Source organism: Cydia fagiglandana, chromosome 10, assembly GCF_963556715.1.
Source record: "Cydia fagiglandana chromosome 10, ilCydFagi1.1, whole genome shotgun sequence".
NCBI classification, from domain to species: Eukaryota; Metazoa; Arthropoda; class Insecta; order Lepidoptera; family Tortricidae; genus Cydia; species Cydia fagiglandana.
In genome coordinates, this window is record NC_085941.1 from 11442889 (window position 1) to 11467241 (window position 24353).

Genomic DNA, 24353 nt, shown 5'->3' on the forward strand with positions numbered 1-24353 from the left:
AAGAAAATAAATCTATCGGAAAATATGTCTATACGGAAAGAAGGCGTTCAGATTTATATATACAAGAAAAAAAATATACCAGGAAATATATCTATAGGGAAAAAAGGCGTGCGGAAATTTTTATACAGGGAAAAAAGACGATCGGAATTTATTATACAAGAAAAAAAAAATCGGAAAATACATCTAACAAATCTCAACGTGCCGACTGATCCTTTATCCTTCCCTTAGACCGTGAGCCTGTTTGATGAATTGATGGCGTACTATTAATTAAATCTTATAGGTTAAGTAACTATATATATACCCAGCCAATTGACGCGTAATAACGATGTCATGCGGACAGTACTGTAGCATAATTTAATGGCGATACTGAGTATATATGGACTTCTGGTTGTGCAAATATTATCAAAGTAAGCAGGGAATCTATTGAGAATATCCATAGACCATAAATTAGAAATTATTGGACTGACTAATACGGTTTTACTGATATTTATATAATACATATACTCGAGACTTGACGAGGACAAAGCCCTTAGGTACCTGTATAAAATATTCGAAATCTGTAAATAATAAACCGAACGAGAAGTGTATCTTTTTAGGGTTCCGTACCCAAAGGGTAAAACGGGACCCTATTACTAAGACTTCGCTGTCCGTCCGTCCGTCCGTCCGTCCGTCCATCCGTCCGTCCGTCCGTCCGTCCGTCCGTCCGACCGTCCGTCCGTCCGTCCGTCCGTCTGTCACCAGGCTGTATCTCACGAACCGTGATAGCTAGACAGTTGAAATTTTCACAGATGATGTATTTCTGTTGCCGCTATAACAACAAATACTAAAAACAGAATAAAATAAAGATTTAAATGGGGCTCCCATACAACAAACGTGATTTTTGACCAAAGTTAAGCAACGTCGGGAGGGGTCAGTACTTGGATGGGTGACCGTTTTCTTTTTGCTTTTTTATGTTTTTTTTTTGCATTATGGTACGGAACCCTTCGTGCGCGAGTCCGACTCGCACTTGCCCGGTTTTTTTTTAAATTGATATGGTACTTCATTGAAAACGGAAATAACAATTACCTATAACATAATGCTAACATAAAACGAATTAAAAACTGAACTTAATCACTGAAACCAAATGTATTTAAACTTAAATGTAAATAATGGTAACATTCCATTTCTAACCGCAGCTGCACTACCGGTACTGAACGCGTCGCTGACATTGTCAATTTCCATAGTAAAATGAACAGTAGTGCAGCTGTCGCTGGAAATGGACTGTCACCTTAAACAAAAAATATATAAAATGACTAGGTATCTACTGAAACTCATCTCGGGCTGTCCCCGACGCAAAGGTGCCCATCACGCTTACGTTACCGCGTTGGATTGCGATGGAATTAAATTAATAACATATTCCTGTTTTGTGAGCACTCCGCAAGCTCATAATACATTTTTTAACTTATTAAATGTCGTCACTTTTGTCAGAAGTACCAAAACTAAAATATTCTAACCCTAACCAAGTTAGCACTTCTTGGTCTCATTAGTTTTAATTAAGAAAACACACCAAAACCGACCGCAAAAGCTTATACGTGACCATTACGAAACCGCTAAGTATGTTACTCTGCATCCGACATAAGTCACCGCTTAATGCGGCCGCTACCTTGTCGGGTGCTCCTGAAATTTATGCAGCGGATTTACCAAAACTTACCACAGATTTTAGTAAGCTCAAACGCTAGGCGGTTAAATTTCAGCCCGTATAATGTTTGGGAACATAATCTCCGATGTCTTCCTCCTCTTGTCCACCTAAATATTAGAGCGATTAACTCATTAAGTATATTATCAAAATAAAGTGTTCAATGTGATTAAGCCTGAAACACCGATATTAAATGAAAACTTAAAAACATAAGCCCAGTTTATTAATGCCATTTAGGGTTCTTGCTAATTTGGAAATTTTATAGCGTAAGTAATTTAGTTAGGACCCTAAAAATCGCGGAGCGTGATGGTACCTGTCTAATACAGGAACTTCCTGAAATTGAAATGGCAAGAAAATGTTTTCATTCAAGACTGTAACAGCCCAGTTTATTGTCTAATACAGAATCTTCATGAAATTTAATTGTTTGTATGCTGGACACGAAAATGTTTTTTTTTTATTATTGAAAATTGTAGCACAAAAAGATGTTTTACGGCTAAATTATACTTGGTCAACCAGATCTTGTCAGTAGAAAAAGGCGGAAAATTTGAAAAATGTAGGCACGAAGGCATATCGTCTCATAGAAAATTTGAATTTCGCGCATTTTTCTACTGACAAGATTTGCTTGACCATCTACATTAATCTAAAATTTCTAGCGTGTAAAGTTATTTTTATTCGTACCTTTGTTCCGTACCTTACAGTACATTTCTTCAGAATAAATGACATTCAAATAAAGCTCTTAGATTTTTTACTCGACATGTTTTGGGACAAGTACTACAGAAAGAAAAGGCTTTTCGAGTCATAAATAATGTGACCCGCTCGAGAGGGTACTTATCGCGAATAACACGAATATCAGTGTAACGTTACTGATTTCAGTATGCGAAAACAGAGATTATTTAATTTTGTTTTATTTTATGTTCACCATAATATATATTGACGGCCTACAGGCCAATTCGAACGTTTGTACGTATATGACATCAGATTATATTCACATTTCCGTATTTACGCTACTACGGTAAAATCAATGAGATTTAAATATACTAAATTGGGTGCTTTTAGTAGTCCATGACATGACATACTTAGATGTGTTTACGGGTTAACATAATACATATCTACGTATACTCAAAGTTTATGCCATGTCAATTATGTTAACTCTCTCGTGTTGGTGACGTAGGTTATTAGCCAACTTTAAAAAGGAAGAAGTTCTGTACTATTACCCACTTCTTTAAATAAAACAAGTGCAAGTCGGACTCGGGCACGAAGGGTTCCGTACCATAATGCAAAAAAAAAAACAAAAAAAAAGCAAAAAAAAAACGGTCACCCATCCAAGTACTGACCCCTCCCGACGTTGCTTAACTTTGGTCAAAAATCACGTTTGTTGTATGGGAGCCCCATTTAAATCTTTATTTTATTCTGTTTTTAGTATTTGTTGTTATAGCGGCAACAGAAATACATCATCTGTGAAAATTTCAACTGTCTAGCTATCACGGTTCGTGAGATACAGCCTTGTGACAGACGGACGGACGGACGGACGGACGGACGGACAGCGAAGTCTTAGTAATAGGGTCCCGTTTTACCCTTTGGGTACGGAACCCTAAAAACTGTCCAATACGCCACACAAATATTAAATAACAGGAAAATTTACTATAAAGTCTTTAGCCAGGCTACCAATATTTTCGCTAATCATCTCAAACCGTTACAAAACTTTCTAGAGAAGCAACAAAATCAATCTTTTTTTTTGAGTCCGTGTTGGAGAACGTGACTTGTAACTAATTTAATTGTTTATTGTTTTTAAGATAAGTTGCGAATCTCAATTCCAGGAATCGTTCGGTAAAATAACCTACAGAAAAACAATTTATTTAGATCCTTTCAATATAACCATTTTCAATTAATTGGTTCCACAATTTTATTTATTATAGTAGTAAGGGGGACGCCTTATGGAAGGGGGAGGCCTATGTTCAGCAGTGGACGTCTTAGGTATGGCTGAGATGATGATGATGAAAACACATGATATAATAGCGGAGTAAATACTGAATGCTTTTTTAGCTTCCTGAATCCTGAAGGCATCAAATGAAGGAAGGATTATACGTGTTATTCGTAACACAACAAATAGCATCATCCAATAAGTACCTCGTGTAAATAAAAAGAATAACAACTTCTTTCCGGAACAAAAATAAGTGAAAGCTTGATCATGCGAAACAAGAAAATTGTCTGCTCTCGCATCGCTACTTCGCAATCTTAAGGACTATTTCTACATTGTATGCATATATTTTCGTATACCTCACAACGTATCTCACAAATTATATAGACGCAAAATAACAAACTGTAAATGTCAACGCGAAGCTTGTTTATGCGAATGTTAACCCTATTTGCATGCTTCTTTTTTGGGTACCGTAAATGCATGATATTTTTTTTAGAGATACATACCAATTAATATATGTATTAATATACCTACATATTACGTATTTTATTTATTCTAATGCATTGAAATTGAATTGGGCTAGGACGTCATTATCATCATGATAATTGTTTAGATGTACGAGTATGTATTTGTGATTCAATTAGTTACTTTTGCCTTTGTCAACTTCTAATATAAATTTCAGACTAGCGTTTTTTTCTGCGCATATATGTACGGTCATTTCCTCGGTACGAGCTTTCACGTGCGTTACATTTCCCTACATTTGGTTTTTACGAGTTTACACGCGTGTTACTTTTGCCTTTACTTTGTCTATATGAGCTTACACGAGCGTACGCGTACGCTCTTATAAAACGCTAGTCTGAAACCGCTCTTAGATATGAATCCTAGAGGTGAAGACCAGTTAATTTTTTAATGAAATGAAGTGTGTACAAAGTCAAATCAATGAATAAAGGAATAAATATTGAGCTAACAAACATTAAAAGTACTTATTCTATTTAATAAATGATGTAAAAATTTTGAAAATATAAGAATTGATAGAAATACCAATCTTTACATGTATATATTATATAGTCATATTAATGAAGCTTTATTTAATTAAATGAAGCAGTTAAAAAATGTGAGATACTAATTAAATAAAGTTACATTGATTGTTAATCCATTTACACATTCTATTCTCTGTTCAGAACAAAAGCAAACTGAAGGTGAAGACCCTTTATTAAGAGAGTTAAGGAACCCTCTTCATAATGGCGCGTCACACTTCACCGGTTTTCGGGAAACATGTGACATAACATAATGTGGAACAAAGGGGGAAGAGATTAGATAAAAATAAATGTATATGCTATATCTCCGTAATTTTATTGTTTGCTCATTTCTTGCACCATATGTTAAGCTACTTCAGAGTTCAGAGTTAAGAATATTTATTCATTTATCACGACACGTTTTCCAAATGTCCAAAGGACTCTTTGAAGTGCGCCATTCCTCCGTTATGTGTCATATTCATATTCATGAAAAAAATTTTGCGAGAGCAGGTACCTGTCTACTTAGGTGTATATGCTGCTCTGAGTTATAACCTTGTCACTACAAAGTAACCAAGATATTTATGGTTTTCTTACAATTTGTGCTGTCATGCTATTTTTGTCTTCGATTTGTAACATATTTGACTGGCCAGACTATACAAATAAGTAGCTAAATACTGAGATTTTCCACTTTCTTTTAGATATTTGTAGCCCTAGTGTCAATGCCGCTTAAAATCATGGTTAGGTAGGTAGGACTTTTCTTTTTACTCTAGAAACAATACGCGTGATAGTTTTCATACTTAACCTATATACGTACATACGTATGTACGTGTTAACGGTTAGGTTAACTGGAAGAGATCCCATTCAGGGACAAGTTCGCCTTTGTTGTATTTAATTGACTCTGTAACTGTGTTTGTCGTGTTTTTATTTCTATGTACAATAAAGTAAATACATACATACATGCATCAAAAGAACTAGGACGCAAAATATATTACGGAAATGCAACCCATAACACGTATCACTGCATTTATGCTGAAACAAGTTTCTACGTGGTCTGTTCTTTTCGTTTGAGCTAAGGTTAATTTCAAACGCAATATACTTCGTCTAACGGCACAGAGATCGTTCAACCATGACTTAGTATAATTCTTATACCCATAACGTATAAACCCTCTAATTAGTGGGCACTGCCGCCCTAAAGGCGAAATGGTATTAATTTATAAGGAAAAGCTCCAAAGCTCAAGCTCTTAGCTTTCGACTCGCCACTCCGTCCACATTTTCACGCGAGCCATGAAAATATAATGATTGTAGAATTTATATTTAATTAGTACATCGATCCGTTTTTATGAAACGGGCACACATTAACATAACAAAATTATATAAGTACGAGTAAAACAGTAAAACCTTTTTTTTATATAAATGGTGGATGCTATGAAAATATTGCCACTTCATCATTTTTGTTGCGAAAGGTATTTCTTAGAATAACAAACATTAGCTTATTTTAGAAAATACATATGGCCATAATCTGATTTTATTACATCTGACCATAATTATTCTAAGAAGTAAATACGTAGTTAGTTCGGGGACTCTTTGTTTCACATAAAGTTTTAAGTCATAATAATCATAATGTAGTGTTTGTCATATTATCATTAATCCTAAAACTGAAACCGTTAACTTTGAGGATTTTCGTACGGTTAGGTATGCTATAGATAGGTTTAGTTACGTTAGGTTTGTATTATTCTGTACTGTAAAGTTACGCGTTTCTGAACCAAACAAATTATGACTAACGAAAATGCTGACAAACAATAAATTATGACTTAAAACTTTATGGCAGACAATAAAAGAGACCCAGTTAGTTCATACTGAACATTTTTTATGAAGACTAATTATATTATATAAAGCCAAGATGGTTCGTCTTCGTAGGTTCATTAACAACTACGGCATCCGCATTATCAAATTATTACATAAACACTAGAGGTTTTCAATAGTGGCATTCATGTAAAAATTGTATTAAAATTTAAAGTGAATAATTAAACTAAAAAAAAAAATACTCGTCTCTTCTTTAACTCAGCTTGATCCTTAAAATGAAACTTGAGTATTCGACTTCAAAGTGAAACATAACCCCAAACTCCAGAATAGCTAACAATGAATGAAGTCAATCAAGTTGCTAGCTCGACTAGTATCAGCCTTATTAAGTAGCCTTCGAAACTTAGCATATTCTAACAAACAACCAAACGGCTGATTTTGGAGGACTTATGCTATAAAAGGCTTACTTTATGGATATTAACTGCTGAAACGGACTACTTTTACAAGCCAACACAGATTCCTTTCTTTTTTCGCATAAATCTGTCAAGTACGAGTTAGACTTGCTTATTTACTAAAGGTTTCGTATAACTATAAAAGATACTAAGTATTTTACAAGTAAACAATAATAATTGATTGATACACGTAGGTAAGTAAGTACCTATATAAAAGTACCTTACATCTAGACACGCGGCAGCGTGTCAAGCCAAGTTCAAGCAAAGGAACTGGCTAGCCAGCGCCAAGTGTAATATTACACGAACCACTTGGTGCCACTTTTGACCCTTCTATAACTCAAAACATCTTTAACGTAAACACATAAAACTACGTGTGTTTAATTATATCCATAAGGACATCTAGAAGCCCAAATTTCATGAAGCTAGCTCAAACGGTTATAAAGATATGAAGGTCAAAAAGTCGTAAATTTTAAGACTGACTGACAGACTTTGCTTTATTGGATACCTATAACAATTGCTGTTATTTAAAAAAAATGTGAGCTCTTAAAGTAGGTTAGATTTGGCTTGGCCAGTTTTTATCAGAATTACAAAATATATATGTTGAATAACTTTATAAAATGACTGATGTAATGAAAACTGGCCAAGTCAAATCTAACCTGCTTTAAGATCTCGCATTTTTTTTAAATAACAGCAATTGTTATAGGTATCCAATAAAGCAAAGAAATAGAGTTTAATACTTGTTTATAATGTTATTTTGTTCCTATAAATACATATTTGGATTTTGCATAGAACTTGGCACTCATTTAGATCTCCATTCTTTTTGCGGCGAACCCCACAGCCAAGCATAATTTTTGTATTGAACTTGGCTCTCCTTTTTTACATTTATGTTTTTGATGGGATAAATACTTACATTAACTAGTACCCACAAAGAACACGTCCTTTTTTTACTACCCATTTTGAGTTATGTCAACCTACTACTTATATAATTTGTCAGCTTACGAAGTTTTAAAATTCGACGCCGTTAGTAAGTACACACCGTGTAAGTTCAGTAGGTAAACTGACGACAGGATCTTTGGTGCAGTACTTATACTTAAATCTGAACTGCATCTACTCATAATAAAGTCTATAGTGCAATATTAGCGGAGCACTCAAATGCAGTCTATTCGTAAAGAGATATAAATAACAGAGAGGAATAAGGATAGGTCCTATTGTTTCCAAAGAGATTTTATGAGTCGTCGACATTGTAGTAGAAGCCTAGATAAATAATCTAGGCTTGGTTGGTTGGCTTCAATCAGCATTCCTGAGTAGGTAACACTTATCGCTCCTTGAGAAACATAGTGTCACTATACAAAATTAAGAGAACCATTCGAATAGTGACGTTGTTCCATTTTTGAAAAGTTGAATTTTCAGGCACAAATCATTTTGTATACTTAGTGACACTATGTTTCTCAAGGAGCGATAAAATCCGCAGGCCATGAGCAAATTTCGTCGGTCATCGCATCAATCGCATCCCGAGCGATTACTCGTAGAGGGGTTAAGGGAGATGTATTAGAAGCTTCGTGATCCTCAGCTGCCGCCCCGTTAGCGGGTTGTGGAACGTCTGCCACTCAAATGTGTACTTAAAAAAACTAACACCGTGTCCTGATTGATACATTGTTAGTCAATAATTACCATTAATCACTGTATTCATTATCACCCATGATGCTATTTCTCGTGGGAATCTGTACCTACCTTGTTTGGGGTCTAAAAATATTGCATATTTTACCTACAACCCGAAAGTTGCCAAAATTATTGAAGAATTGATACCTTCTTCATTAAAATATAATGTAGGGTATTTTTTACCTAAATAAAACCTTTTTGTCATTGCGTCATCAACTCCGTTAAAGTAACTGTTTCAAGTCGACTTAATCGACCACTATATAATATATGTAACCACTAAACCTTTCGTGTCCAACGAATTTGGGCAACAAAATTGAAAGCAAAAACTAGCGTGTGTATTGAAAAGGAGTTTATTGCGGACTAACACGCCATCGAGTTATTTTGTTTCGTGTTTTATTCGTGTTATCGAGACTTTTTCTTATTAGTGACGCAAGCATAATCAAGCTTTTCTACCTACTTTAGTCTTTAACCGAAGTATCTACCAAAATTAGCAATTGTATTAAGTTTGACATAGGTAGTTTGTTAATAAAGTTTAACTACAAGAATTCATCGATCGAGATCAATAAGTTCAATAACCGAAAGCAGTTTGTGTTGAATAATAAAGAATTTACAGAATACAGAGCTAACTATGAACTAGAAAATATGGAGCAACGTAGAAATACCACGCATGTTTGCGACATGTTTAAAACATAGAGGTACAATAATATAGAGAAGACACGGGGGAGTGGCCAAATGACCGAACCAGATACACTTATAGAACTTTCAGTAGGAGTAGCAGAGAAAGCGGTACTATTGCTTGTCCTTGTCACAGTCTCACTTTTTGTTTGTTCCCCACCTTTTTGTTAGTATGGGCTATGGTGGGCGACTAATAACCCGACCGAATTACGTAGATTGTTTTTGGTATATTGTCAGGAATGTTAAAACGTGTTTTTAATATTGTCGCATTGCGTATGTTTTGTCCCTCACGGAGGCACGCGCACACCACTTCTATAGGATGCTACTTCTATGGTTTAAAACAAAACTTATGACTGAAAGGTGAATAGAAACACCCAGATATTTGATCTACTTACTTCTTCTTCCTCGCGTTATCCCGGCATTTCGCCACGGCTCATGAGAGCCTGGGGTCCGCTTGACAACTAATCCCATGATTTGACGTAGGCACTAGTTTTTACGAAAGCGACTGCCATCTAACCTTCCAAACCAGAGGGGAAACTAGGCCTTATTATGGGATAAGTCCGGTTTCCTCACGACGTTTTCCTTCACCGAAAAGGGACTGGTAAATATCAAATGATATTTCGAACATAAGTTCCGAAAAACTCATTGGTACGAGGCGGGGTTTGAACCCACGACCTCCAGATTGCAAGTCGCACGCTCTCACCGCTAGGCCACCAGCGCTTCTATTGAACTACTTACTTACACTAGGGTTACCCAAAACAAGGGTTCTAATAAAGCGGCTTAATGGGTACAAAAGTCGGATAACGTCAAGTACACAGGCTATCCGCAATGCTGCTGAACAGTCGTGAACACTCTATGAATATTGAGTGAAAACTCCCTCTTATGTCAATCAAAAACCGTTTACCTAAAGTTTGAGTGCAACTCCAATTTGCACCTCAGCTTTCAAACTAGCTCAGACTAATTACAAAACCGCCGTGAAAATGGTTGGCTTGATGCACGAGCGACCATTTCACAGGCTGCTTTAAATGTTTATTTAAACCATGATGCTGATGGGACAAACAACAAAAACCTACAAAACCTACAAGCGGCTTTGGGAATTATCTATTTTAAACAAACATACGATGTAAAATAAATACTTTTAAAGTGAAAAGTAGATACAGTAATTTGAATATATGTGTCGCTTTCAAGTAAAAAGGCTCTTATTGTTGGCAGGCAATATTAAGGGTAAATTCTATTGGGAATACAATAGGTACAAACAATTGACTCAAATAAATACGTTCATTGTAAATAAAAAACATAGGTATCTTCAATATACGTAAGATTCTCTAATTCCTCGATGGATGTAAGTATTAACGTACTTTATATTAATAATAAACATTGTGGAGTCAGTGTGGAAAGAGAAGATTCATATACATGTAACGTATTGAATCCCATACATTTCACGACTCTTCTCCTTCCGTACAGACTCTGAAATGTTTATTTTTATGTCATTTATGACAACTCTTTTTCTGTGGTACACAAATTGGGATGGAAAATAAAATATACCTAATAATTGAAAACACAGTTCTTTTTAATTATGCAGGCGTACGCAGTCACGCGGTGGCATTAAATACGACCCGGGCGAAATAAAACACGAACTTTGAATATGCTCGTATTGACGTGTTTCAGAATTATCGAATTCGGTCGGCCGTGTGAATATTTATTTACACAGCTACACTATTTCACAACGTGACAATACATAGTTACAAACATCGACACATGTCTCTATGGGGTTGGTTGGCCAAAGTATTGAGCAGATGGCGCCTGGCATTCGCCTAGCTTGCTCCACGCTTGCCCGCTCAATTCCAATGTCAAATATTTGTTTTTTTTTTAATGGAATCTTATGCCTTGGGTGCCAGCTCTTAAAGCCAAATCTCATAAGTCATAAGGGGCAAGTTATGATAGCGCCGTCTATGCAAACTTTTGACATTGTATGAAATATTAAGATTTCTGCAGGCAGTACAGCCTCTATAGTAAATAAAATTGAAAAACCGGGCTAGTGCGAGTCGGACTCGCGCACCAAGGGTTCCGTACCATAATGCAAAACAAACGGAAAAAAATGCTAAAAAAAACGGTCACCCATCCAATCGGCTGTACCCTTTCCTCTTAATTTCTTGAAACCAGTTAATTAACTGTGAAAAAGCCCGATTCTGATATGTTCTTATTTCAATACAACCTTGAAGATCGCTCACACCGATTGATGCATACAAAATAAATGGCGTGCGTTAAATCCACGCCAATTATCAAAATCATCAAGGTCGTATCAGAACCAGTTCAAAACTATAACAAATTCTCAAATTTTGAATCGACTTTTTAAACGTAGCGTACAACACCTCAACAAAATTTAAAATATGTGTGGATGTGGATCTGTTTTCGTGTTTTGGGTGAATACATTCGAAATAAAATAATTTTTAAGAAAAAAAAACCGACTTCTATGGGGCCCGGTGAAAGATTATGGTAGATGGTGCACTATGTAGAAAAGGAGGTAAAACCAGTACTTTCTAGTAGCATTTCGTTTCCGTAAGGGTCGTAGTTCTAGCCTAACCTAACCCACTTCTCTGATAGCAGTTCGGTTCTGTGAGGATTGCAGTCCGTAGTTCTAGCCTAACCAAACCCACTTTTCTAGTAGCATTTCGTTTCTGTAAGTCTCGCAGTTCTAACCAAACCTAACCCACTTTTGTTCGATTCTGTGAGGATCGCAGTTCAAACCTAACCTAACCCACTTAACGGCGCATGCGGTGCGGTGTACGGCGTGTACGGGGGTCTGAGCGGGAGGGGTTTGGCATCATCATACTTTATACCTACATTTTATGGTAGGTAATCATATAATAGCGGTTTATTTAGTTATTAGGTTATTTAGGTATCATAGTGGTTTTCCGGGTCAAGCTCCGGGTCTCTGAGTCCGAGTCCGGGTCCGAGTCCCGGTCCGAGTCCGGGTCCGAACCGGATCCGGGTACGAGTCCGGGTCCCAGTCCAAGTCAAAATCGAAATTCGAAATCACCAAACGTGTACTATGCGTCGTTGAAGAGTTCTGTTCTGATCATCATCAGCAGTTCCACTTCATCAAATGCGACAGTTTTTAATGTAAATGTTTGATTTTATGATGAAAATACAGAAAATTCTATACGTATGCCTTTAAGATTGGAGGAGTTCCTTCGATTCCTTATGGATCCCATCATCAGAACTCGAGCTTAACAAAAATGTGGCTTAAAAACTTAACTTGCTTAACAAACATAAAGAAGAGGACAAATCGCCAAACGTGAACTATGCGTCGTTGAAGAGTTCCGTTCTGACCATCATCAGCAGTTCCACTTCATCAAATGCGACAGTTTTTAATGAAAATGCTTGATTTTCTGATGAAAATACAAAAATCTCTATACGCATACCTTTAAAATTTGAGGAGTTCCCTCGATTCCTCATGGATCCCATCATCAGAACCCAAGCTTGACAAAAATGTGTCTTAAAAACTTAACTTGCTTAACAAACATAACGAAGAGGACAAATAGCCAAAGGTGAACTATGCGTCGTTGAAGAGTTCCGTTCTTATCATCATCAGCAGTTCCACTTCATCAAATGTCACGTTTTTGAATGTATATGCTTAATTTGTTGATAAAAACACAAAAATCACTATATGTATGCCTTTAAGATTTGAGGAGTTCCCTCGATTCCTCATGGATCCCATCATCAGAACTGGATTTTGACAAAAACGGGACCAATCTGTATGCATATACATACAAACAAAAAAAGAATTTTCCAAATCGGTCCAGTAATGACGGAGATATGGAGTAACAAACATTAAAAAAAAAAAAAAAAAAAAAAAAAAAAAAAAAAAAAAAAAAAAAAAAAAAAAAAAAAAAAAAAAAAAAAAAAAAAAAAAACGTACAACCGAATTGATAACCTCCTCCTTTGGGATTTGGAAGTCGGTTAAAAAGGAATTGACACCAATTTGCAAATCGATACAGTTTGAGCAGAAAATATGATTAGATTGAGAGCTTGTCACAATAACGAATAAGTACTTAGTTATTCGTTAAAGTTGAATACAAAATAAGATACTTATATCAATTTTAATCCTAAAGTAAATATTAACATTTTTATAGGGCAACAAATACAGTCACCTTTTAATATAATTATATTTTTGCTAAATAAATAACGAGTACAAAATGCCGCAGCCGTATTATTTAATTTATATAAGTGTAACGTTTGTGCTTTTATATTAATAATATTTGGGTTATCTCAACCACGAAACAATAATTCATCGTCATTTATCCCTTGTTCTACAAAGGTCTCTCCCTTAGACCCTTAGTACGCCACTTGTATCGAATGGCTTTCTGAGATCTCACTAAATAATCGGTCCACCTTATTGGGTGCCTTCTGCGGAAGCGTTTTGTGGCAGGCGAGTCTCTCTAGCGCCTGCGGGCATACGTTTTATATTTAGATCACAATAAGTTATTACCAGTTAAAAAAGTTGCGGACATTTCATATTTGAATGTATTTATATTTCCTTTAAGTACTTCACAATGATTGAAGACCCCGGAGCAAATAATTTTAATATTCCACTATTAGTAGTATTAGTCAGATGATCAAGTCAATAAAATTATTAAAGCTATAATTGACAGCGATTTGACCTATATTAATTACTGGCAATTATTGGGCCAATTTAGTGACGATTGTCTCGCTTTGACTGCCAAACGTTTTGTTTGGTACTCGATATTATTATCCAGTCGGTTAAAAACCGACGGCTTACATAATTTCTAAAGACGCGAAATTAGGTGGAGTAGGTAGGGGAGATCTAGGAGAGTTGTGACAACCGGTATATCTCAGCAAGTGAAGTGTAATAACGTGTAGCTTAATCCATTTTCAAAACCTGTTACGAACATGAATAAACCGTAGTGTACGTAAATGTTGTACACCCAAAACCACCTTACATGCGCCGTTAGCAGGTACTACGTCAAAATGCGCATTTCTAAAGGGGATTCAATGCTGGTTCCAGCTCGCTATAGTGTATACAACATTATTTGCGGTATTTGACGTCTGTCACTCACAACAGCAATACTACGTAAAATGTCATGCACATCGAAATCACAAAGGAAAACAACTGCACTGCAAACGTTTACGTTCTACGTCTTTTTTTTTTTTAATTTTAGGGTTGGCCGGTCACCATCGTTATGAATCGGTAGTCGTCTAAGTAAATCGATGTGAATTTTTCATTTTTCTTTTAATAAAAGTAAGGAAAAGGTGGATAATTAACTGTAAATATGGATATATTTATCGTCACCTAACAGACAACAAATTTGACACAGAAATAACATAAATAAACTTTAAAATAGATCCCCAGTTAGTTTAGATTTTGACGATGGGTGCGACCTACTCGGTCGGTGTATTAAATGCATTTACCTTGCGGGAAACCATATAATTCTAGCTTTATTTAAATCACAAATAAAAATTCATTATACGTCACAATTCGATACCTCAGTCTACGTGCCATCCAATCGTAATCGCTTGCTGTGACAATCGATTTGGGTTAGTTACATCTCTATATACGTCAGTCACAATGTGTCAAATAACGCAAATAATATTGCATACAGTATAACAATCATAGTTTTCGAGAAATCTTATTATCACAACTCCCCTCTGTCACAACCCACCTTAGTTTCCCATTTGTGGCTGGGCATAGCAGATGTAAGCGTAGTGCGATCCTCTGTAGCGCCAATAATACGTATAATAATTATGTTGTATTTTTGCATGAACTTACAGGGTTTAATTCATCTACTACAAACATTTACGAACAAAACAATACATACAGGAAGCAAAAATAAATAGGAAAGTCTTAACAACTACTTATTTACTGGAAGCAACCACTACCTGAACAACTATTGCATTGCCACCACAGTCGTTTTATTAAACACTTCTACTACACGTGTGTTTATTTTGTACTAGGTATAATAAACATGAGAGTGCGCTCGTTTCCGTTTCCCGTTCCGGTCCTGTATTTGTCCGGCCCTATTCGCCGTATATTTTTTTACCGAAGATAGTGGATTTTGAGAGTTCCTTTGAACACTGGCTCTTCATTGTTTATTTGCTGATATGTTGCAGTCACTTTATTTTTCTCCGATCAATCGAATACGTCCGTCCTGGCGACGTAGGTAGGAATTTTTAAATATTCCTATGCTGCTTATGCGCACCAATAAAATGTGTAGATGAGATCAATATGAAGTATTATTTACTTTACCCATGCCTCCTGCCCGGGTCTGTCACAAAACCACAACGTTGAGAAAAACGTATGTGAAACTTGTAATGTTTTAATGTAACTTCCTAACAGAGTGTCTAGCCAAAATGACAATCGTTTGCGCTACGACATAGAAACGCTATCTCTCTTACATATTAGTGCGATAGAGAGACAAAAAGCGTTTCGGTGTCGTAGGGCAAACGATTGGCATCTTGACTAGGCCCACAGATTATGCTTTGTTTTACCATTTCAGCCGTGAACTTCTGCAATGAAGCGCTCTTTATTCAAATTGTAGCTTCTTTATTACGTATCGGTAAAACATTATCTATGCAGATTTTTTACAGTACACATGTTGCGTCTGTGCTATTAAAAACACAATGGAATTAGAAACAAAGAATAAATGAAATAACAAGTCAAAGTAAAATATTAAGCACACGGCTGTACGAGTATTAATTTAAATTTCTAAACCTCCCAACTCTCAACACATTCACTGCGCTGTTCAGAAAGGCTTGTTTAAGTTTATTAACATGAAATAATAAAGCCTGATGAAACGTTATTTGCAAGTCGACTCAAAACAAAATGGCGTCGCCCACGATGTATTGGCGGGATAAAAAGGGTAGGTACTTACGCAATGCCAGCGAAAATTTATGACAGGGATTTAAGGTAATCCTAACAAATATATTCAAAAGCACCTCTATACGGACCGACGGGCATTAGCTTCATTACAATAATTTTAAAGAGATTTTTATTTTTTATTTATGACTAAGTTAAAGAATATCATTTTAATACCTTTATCATTTACTACCTGTTTAAGAGCGTCAGAAAATATTATAAGTTTAGTGCTATTGTTAAATATTTATTTAAATAAGGTGTATGCTTTAAGTGACTAAAACTTTTCAACTATTAATTAAGTTATGTCAAGCGAACTTCATAAACTGAAAAGTGAAATCTGGACTTTTAACAACGCGGCAATTTCGAGGAAATAAGTGCTCTTTAAGTTACGTTTCCCTTTTAGCAAAACTAATTTTGTTGAAGTAAACCGGCGTTTAAAAGGCTTTCTTTAGAAATAACAGTCTGCTCTAAAATTTTGGGCCTCAGCATGTCCAAAATTTTAGGGCAACTCTTATTTCACTCCTATACCTAATAGGTAATATTATTTGGTTTTATGTTGAACCAAAGAGTCTGGCCCTGGCCTACCGTTTACCACATTTAGCAAAAGTAGAACTCAAGCAAACAGTAGTAACAGTAGGTATGTATCTACTTTTTTCGTCACCTGGGGGCATGGCAGTGCCCCTGCCTAGTCGAGCATAACAGAGAGGCACGGCCGTAGCATCCCTTTCTGGAAGCCATTCAGGCCATTTTCAACGTCCTGTAATTTTGTGCTGGCTAAAGCTAGAACACTGAATTCTTAGTGACAATAGTATTAAATATATGTTAATAGTATTATTTATGTTAGTTTGTAAGGTATGTATCTATGGGCCTTAGTAGCCTGAAAATAAATGCTTTGATTGATTGATTGATTAATTAAAGAATAAAGATATATAATATTGATACGGTTTGGTCACCACCTTGGCACTGAATAAAATAACCGACTTGGTTTCAAATTAAATCTCAGAACTTTTTTGCTGTGCTTGCTCCCTTTTTACAGTCATGTTATATTTTTGATGGGATAACTTTAACCGACATTACATAGAAATGTCATTATTATTAATCGTTGCTTAGTTTATTATAATGCTTGCTTTAGAATAGATGTAGAATAGAGCATTGAATTATTTTGTATGTAAAAAAAACAAATGTATGAAAATTAACTTTAATTTTGTTGCCATAACTTAACCAACGCCGAAGTTAACGACTTAAAAAAACACGTTATTATAATATTATGTCAAGTTAGATGCCTGATAACATTTGACAAACGAAATACGTGTGAGTATTGTTCATATGTTATTGAAAATATCATGCTCACCAGTAGTACTATCATTCATCGGCGCGGCCATAGAGAAAAATACATAGAGTGCTCACTCCATACATCAGTTTTAGTACCAAAAGCGACTATTATTTTCGTAGTCGACATCTAGCATCGAGTAGTGGAATTATCAGCACTGCTACTTGACAATAGATGCTGTAATGTCCGAAAAGTATAATTCTCAATTCAGCTAATATTATAATCGGATTAAACGGAACTCTATTTTCAACTCCTTCTGCTTTTAATATTAGTTGTAAATTGTTGTTTAATATAACGTTCGTCACGCGTCAGTCGCGAGACAAGAGACGTCTAGTTTCAAGTAGCGGTACTGATAAATTCGCTACTCGATGCTAGATGTCAACTGAGAAAATACTAGTCATTTTGGTACCAAAACTGTATGGAGTGAGCACTCTATTCTTACTATATTTCTCTATGGCGCGGTAATGGACGTCGCACGTATTTGCATTCTCGTCACACCGTATCTGACGACTGTTCGCAAATACAACGCTACATCCCGCATGCCATGTGCCCTTTTCTCATGGTAGCAATTCTCTTTGTCTTATTTTTAATGTTCGTCGTGCATATTCGTGTTCGTCGTGAGCCCCAGGTATATTAAAAAAAAAACTGGTCAAGTGCGAGTCGGACTCGCGTTTCAAGGGTTCCGTACACCACACAATTTTCAACAATTTTTTTTGTACGTGAAACGTGACGTGAGTGAAACGTCTTGAAAACCCCGAATGGGTCAATCAAAAACCAGATGTAACATGAAGTTTTCTGGCGTTGTGGCTTATATCTCTACAACTCTGAAGATTAAATGCCGAACAATACTGTCGTGTCACGCGCATCTCATGTAACTTTAAAAGTTGAGTTTCGAGATAATTACGTTTAAAGTTGTAAAGATTCAAATGCTGTTATCGTAGACGGTTCGTCGTAATTTTTTTTTTCTTATCTACATTTAGGAAATATGGTCACAGATTAGGCCCTTTAATAATAGGGCTTAGGCTTTTTTAGTCCTTTTTCGCATAATTGTATAATTTTCATTTTATTCGAATTAAATGATTTCGCATGATCAACTCTTCCATACTATAGTGGTCACACGAAGTCATGTAAGTCAAGTTACATGACATACGCGTGATCAAACGTGACACGTATTACTATACCAATACCGTCTAAATCAAGCGCTCGGCCAGTCATGCCTAACTCCGGTAACTTAAGAAACGATTTTGATATTTTGGTTGTGTTAGTCATACAACTCAAGTTAACTGAGTTGTGCCTGACGCCATCGGCAAAAAAATTAAGTTACATGAACTCATGTACATGAAGTCATATGCTTTTCTCAGTAAATAATGAAGATTTTCAAAATTTTTTTTAGAAGATATACATATATGTACCTATATGGTTTTTAAGACGATTTAGACTGGTTATCCGTAACTCATGTAACTCGAGTTAACGGAGTTTGGCGTGACACGGCAGAATAGTACAAGTGTCCAAATGCGAAGACTGAAGACCGAGCTCCGCATAGAGCTGAAAACTCGGAGCGTCCGACTGGTCGTGCTTCCTACAACTTCCGAAAGTGTTAGAAAAGCGAAGGCCGAAGAGAGATAATACCTACAGGTTGGCCAAAAAATAATTGCATTCCCGTAGACAAGGAGGTTTTGAGATTATACTAAGCAAGTTTTAGTATGGGACCAACCCCGAAATCGCGAAAAAAATGTATGCTCCCATAGAAAACGGACCAGCCGAAATGTATGAAACAGCCAAATTTTACTTCGCGATTTCGGGGTTGCAGGTTGGCAACGGGAATACACTTTTTTTGGCTACCCTGTATAGTGCATTTTAAAACACGTAACAATAGTAACCTAATCAATCAGTACTACAAGTACCATTGAGGCTGTGTGCCAGATACAGCCTAGTCGCATTTTTTTGTCTTCAGTCCGACTCACGCATGAAGCTAAAGGCACGCCTCTTCGGAACGCTTCGGGCCTTCTGCCTTATGCGGATATCGGCCTAGGGTCTTCGCAATAGCTGTCTACATCACGTTTCACTTAAACCATTGCGGCTGTGTCCCTAAAAAAACGTGACTGCATTTTTGTTCTTAAATCCGACTCACGCTTGACTCTAGATTTCTAATAGGTTTTCCTGTCATCTTTAGGTAAAGGACTATTTTGTGTATTTTTTTTCAGAATTTCAGACCTGGTAGTTTCGGAGATAGAGGGGGGGGAATGGTCATTTTTTGTCTATTTTCTTGAATATCTCCTAAAATTTTTATTGTAAATTTATAAGAAAAATATATTTGAGATTCTCACAATGAGCTCTTTCGTTTGATATGTAACACGATACTGTTTTCAAAACTTTGTTTTTTAATATTGTCGTTTACCCCCCAAAAGTAGCCCCTATATTTAAAATTCATTTGTTGACGTTACATATCCGTCTTTGGGTCACAGACTTCCATATGAGTACCAAATTTCAACTTAATTGGTCCGGTAGTTTCGGAGCAAATTGGCTGTGACAGACGGACAGACGGACAGACAGACGCACGAGTGATCCTATAAGGGTTCTGTTTTTTCCTTTTGTGGTACGGAACCCTAAAAAACACAAAAGAGAAGCTGAGCCGTCTTCGCATAATGCACTAATGCTTCGCTACGCATAAATATAGGGGTGAGCGGGATTGAGTAATCCCGATAAGTCGATATAATTTTATTACGATTAAATTCTAGTTCCAATTGAATGAACAAATATTTCGACTTATCGGGTTTGACCGCTCATCCCTCGAACGTATCTATTAAATATAACTGAGAATTTTGAATTAAATATATATTTATTTATTATACAAAAGGTTAAAGGTACATAAATAATCATACAAAAGTAACTTAAATATATCTAAATATTAAAATATTTTAATCTATGGATTTGACTGAGAATTGAATGTCGCGAAAGAATTTTATTAAATATTTAATAAGTATATTATCTTCGAAAACATTAGTTGGTGTTACTATTATCTCTGTTACACAATAATTACAACACGCCCCGACGTCGCTGCGCAAAATATGCTTTTAAGCAGAAACTTGATTAATTATTCTGGGCCAGGTAGCTGTAGGTATATACTTAATAGTCTTCTCTGACTGTGTTAAAATTTTCGCGGCGCTCGTAGGCCGCGTATTTACCCCGTCACGCTGCGCAGTGATCTAGCAGCTAATACCTATGTAATGAACGATGTCTCAGAATAAAAAATTACTAAATTATGTACCTTAATTTTGATTGAATTATATAAATAATAAGCGAGTATTGGATAAGGGATAAATCAATATTGGTAAACAGCTCAGGACCATTAATAAAATAAAATTTGGTACGGTCAGAAAATTGATCCATTGGAACTGGTTAGAAAGTTATAGATTTTTTGAATGACAATTATTTTTGGTACCCTTAATTAAATAAATATTTTGATCTAAGCTGTAGGTAAGTTTCTTCTCGAGGTACTATGACTTCATAATCCATAACAGTGTCAAATTAACGAGCCCTGTTGAGATAAGCTTGGTGAGCTTTACCAATGGGAAAGAAATGGCGAATTACATTGGCTTATTGGTAAGCCATATAAAAAGTATTTCGAATTTTTTACATACATAAACAAAGTAAACAAACTTATTACGAATTTTAATTAAATATACGGTTGTTACTGAGCAGAGTGTTAATTGAACTGGTTTCGGTACGGGTTATTTGCATATAACCCAACGAGTCGACGATATTTATGCATGAAAAATACCGCATGAGTTAAACGAACTTGACAGAAGGATTGTTTCCCAATTGTTTTGCCAGCCTACGAATGAAAACTACCCTAGTAACGGTCGTAAATTGGTAAAGCACGGTAACATACCTACACAAAAATAGCTTTGATAAATAGATTTGATAGACACCCCAGCGTTATTCATAGTTTATATGTCCAGCGCCACGCATGGTAAATTAATGAACTAATTTCACTAAAATGCCGCTGCAAATTATAAAACGCTGCTGTCCATGACATAAGGTTCAGTCGCCATCAGATATATCGTAGCGGCCAAGATGTTCACAATATCTGAACACGCACTCTAACGCCCTGGCAATAGAGGCGTGTTTAGATATTTGTGAGCGACATAGCCGCTCCGATATATCTGATGGCGACTGTACTCGTATTTAACAAAACGCGGACTTTTTACACTTTCGGCGTCGACATTTTACAAACGTGAAAGAACGTGTATATTGGTATTAGACCGTAGAAATATTTTCTCAGAATGATAGAGATCTTTAATTACGCACAGCACAATGTCGGCCAACAATGTCTACTAAGAGACCAAGTCCTAGTTCCAAACAGCTATTCACAAGCAACATTTCGTGGTAAATTGGAGACAGTACCAGGCTCACATAAGGGCCCATATCATTTACATGAAGCACTCTGGATATGGGTCGATCAACAATTTCTTGTTGTTATTCTGTCCCATCAGCCAGGAGACAATAGTAGCATAGTTTCTTAGAAGAGCTGCTGTACCATGTTCTACAAACGTGCTTAGTAGATGTACCATTATAGAAAGGCCTTAAAACTACCAAAAAATTCAAGTTTGGTTCATTTAAATACGAAATAACTAGTATTTTAAGAGTGACCCAGGAGACCGTAACCATGGCAACTAGTGTCAAGAAAAAGTTGATTCACCCATATGCGGAAAGCACAGAGCTAGAGATTAGATACAGCATATTAAATGATTACATTTAGGTATCACAAATACGGGTATTCTATTGAGCTATAAATAAATGATAAATAACAAATACAAGAGACAACCATACGACCTTAGTATAAAATGGTATTTCATGTACGAATATCATTAGGAAAGCTTGTGGCAATATCGCAATTCAATTCGGATGTGCCAAGGTGAATTTTTAAACTAAGGTGAACAGATTAGCGAACTGGTTCGTGTAATTATAATTACTCATACACTCAGTTTGGTTAAAAACTGTATTTTGTTTGTATGTATTAGTTTTTTTTGTGTTTATTTTCAAAATTTATGTACTTACGCAAATACTTTTGCACATAAATAAGGAATTTTTTTAACAACTTCAAATAAATAAATGCAAATAAATAAATGTAATGAATATTAAACGGATAAAAAATGCTTAATAAATTGCACACTTTTGTAATGATCCGCGCACATCCTTACTTGCGGAATCTACGGGAGACAATCAAGCAGAAAACTCAAAAGGGTCATGTGCTCATGTGCATTGCACCGCACGTGTATCGGAACTGAAAGGTCATATGTGGTTGTAATTAATCGGTCGTCTTGGTGCGGTCGGGATGACAGTAAGCAAATGAACACTAGAGATCTAGTCTCGAATATATCTCGGGAATTGGATTTGTATTCAAGCCACGCAGCAGCACATTAAATACTCCACACTGGCATCGGCGTACGATTTTATGCCGTTAGCAGGCGTGTCTCACTCCGCGATTTCGTCGCTTTGCTACAGGTAGCTAAAAGTACATCCGTTCCGCCCCAATTTTGGGGTTTGCCATAAGCCGCGCGTGGCGCTGTCGCCACCTAGCGGCCATACCTGTCCTGATCGTAACAGACGCGTTTTGTTAGAGAGTGAGTCTTCTGTACTTAGTACTATTATTTATTCTGTGCCGTTAGCATTAGAGACAGCGGGGCCGCGGAGAGCGGAAGCTCACCGACTTTTTGGGGAAATAGGCCGTTTGCGGGAAAGAGGTGGTGATCCTTGCTCTGGATCGTACCTAATAGCTCAATAGTGGGACCGGATTTTTGCACTATAAGTTTTGATAATTCTAAAGTTGAAAAAGTGATACTTATCTGATATGGGACATATTTTTAAGCATATTTGCAATATATGATGAAAAGTTAGAACGAGCGTTAGATATAAATTAGGTATTTATATATTTTTAGTAATGATTTTTTAATATTGAATTAAAGTGCAATGTTTAAGTTCCATTGTTTATAATATGTATGACGCTTTATAATGTAAAATTATTAGAAATTTTTTTAACGTGCTTCTTTGTCAAACTACAAATTAGCTTATTATTTTGTCGATATTGAATTAAAGTTTAATAAATCCACAACAACATATCTCATTTTTTAAGTTAATAGGCACGCTAAAAAGCTAGAAGAATAAGATATATGCTCTAGAATTAATATGCGTTTTTTGTCCTATAAGATCCAATATTGAATTAGAGTCTGTAAAAATAAGTCTATTACTATAAAATAATATACGCAGCCATATTATGGAAAGTAAGAAATTTCTGCGTGTAGCTTGCATTGTAATAGTAAAATCTAGTTAAAAAGGCGCGAAATTCATACATACGCCGCGCTGGTCCGTCAGTCGCCGGCGCGGCGCTCGAGAGCCTATCATAGCCTACCTATACTTCGCCCCTCGCCCCACCTCCCGCTCAGTAACACTGTCTGTCTTTTCTTATCATTCATTTGTTTGTTTACCGTGCACATATATAAATTAGATGCGGACATTACGTGAAATTAAAATATCTTATTACGTAAAAATACCTACAGCTGGTCAATCAGATCTTGGCAGTAGAAAGAGGCGGCAAATTTGAAAAATGTAGGCGCGAAGGGATATCGTCCCATAGAAAATTTGTGTTTCGCGCCTTTTTTTTGTGACAAGATTTGCTTGACCAGCTATATTTCATTATCTTGACTAATATTGTAATAAAAATGTACAAGATATTCACAACTATTTTTTACTATACATAGTTTGTCAAAGGAATGTCTCATTTCAAACATAGACAGAGAGAATCATCATACTATCTTTGACTTACACTAGTACTAGCACCCAAAAGAAAAGGATGAATATAGTTTTTTGTTTTTATTTACTGACAAATGGTTTGACCAACTATACCTATTTCTGGTTCCTATTGTCATGTCCTGTCCTATTCAAGGTCAA

At 36.0% G+C, this 24353-nt stretch overlaps 1 protein-coding gene across 1 annotated transcript in view; it reads right to left on the minus strand.

Moving 5' to 3' along the window:
- LOC134667871 (alkaline phosphatase-like) overlaps positions 1 to 24353 on the minus strand; it is a 136650-nt gene that overhangs the window by 62512 nt on the left and 49785 nt on the right. The gene's annotated exons all lie outside the window — the stretch shown is intronic.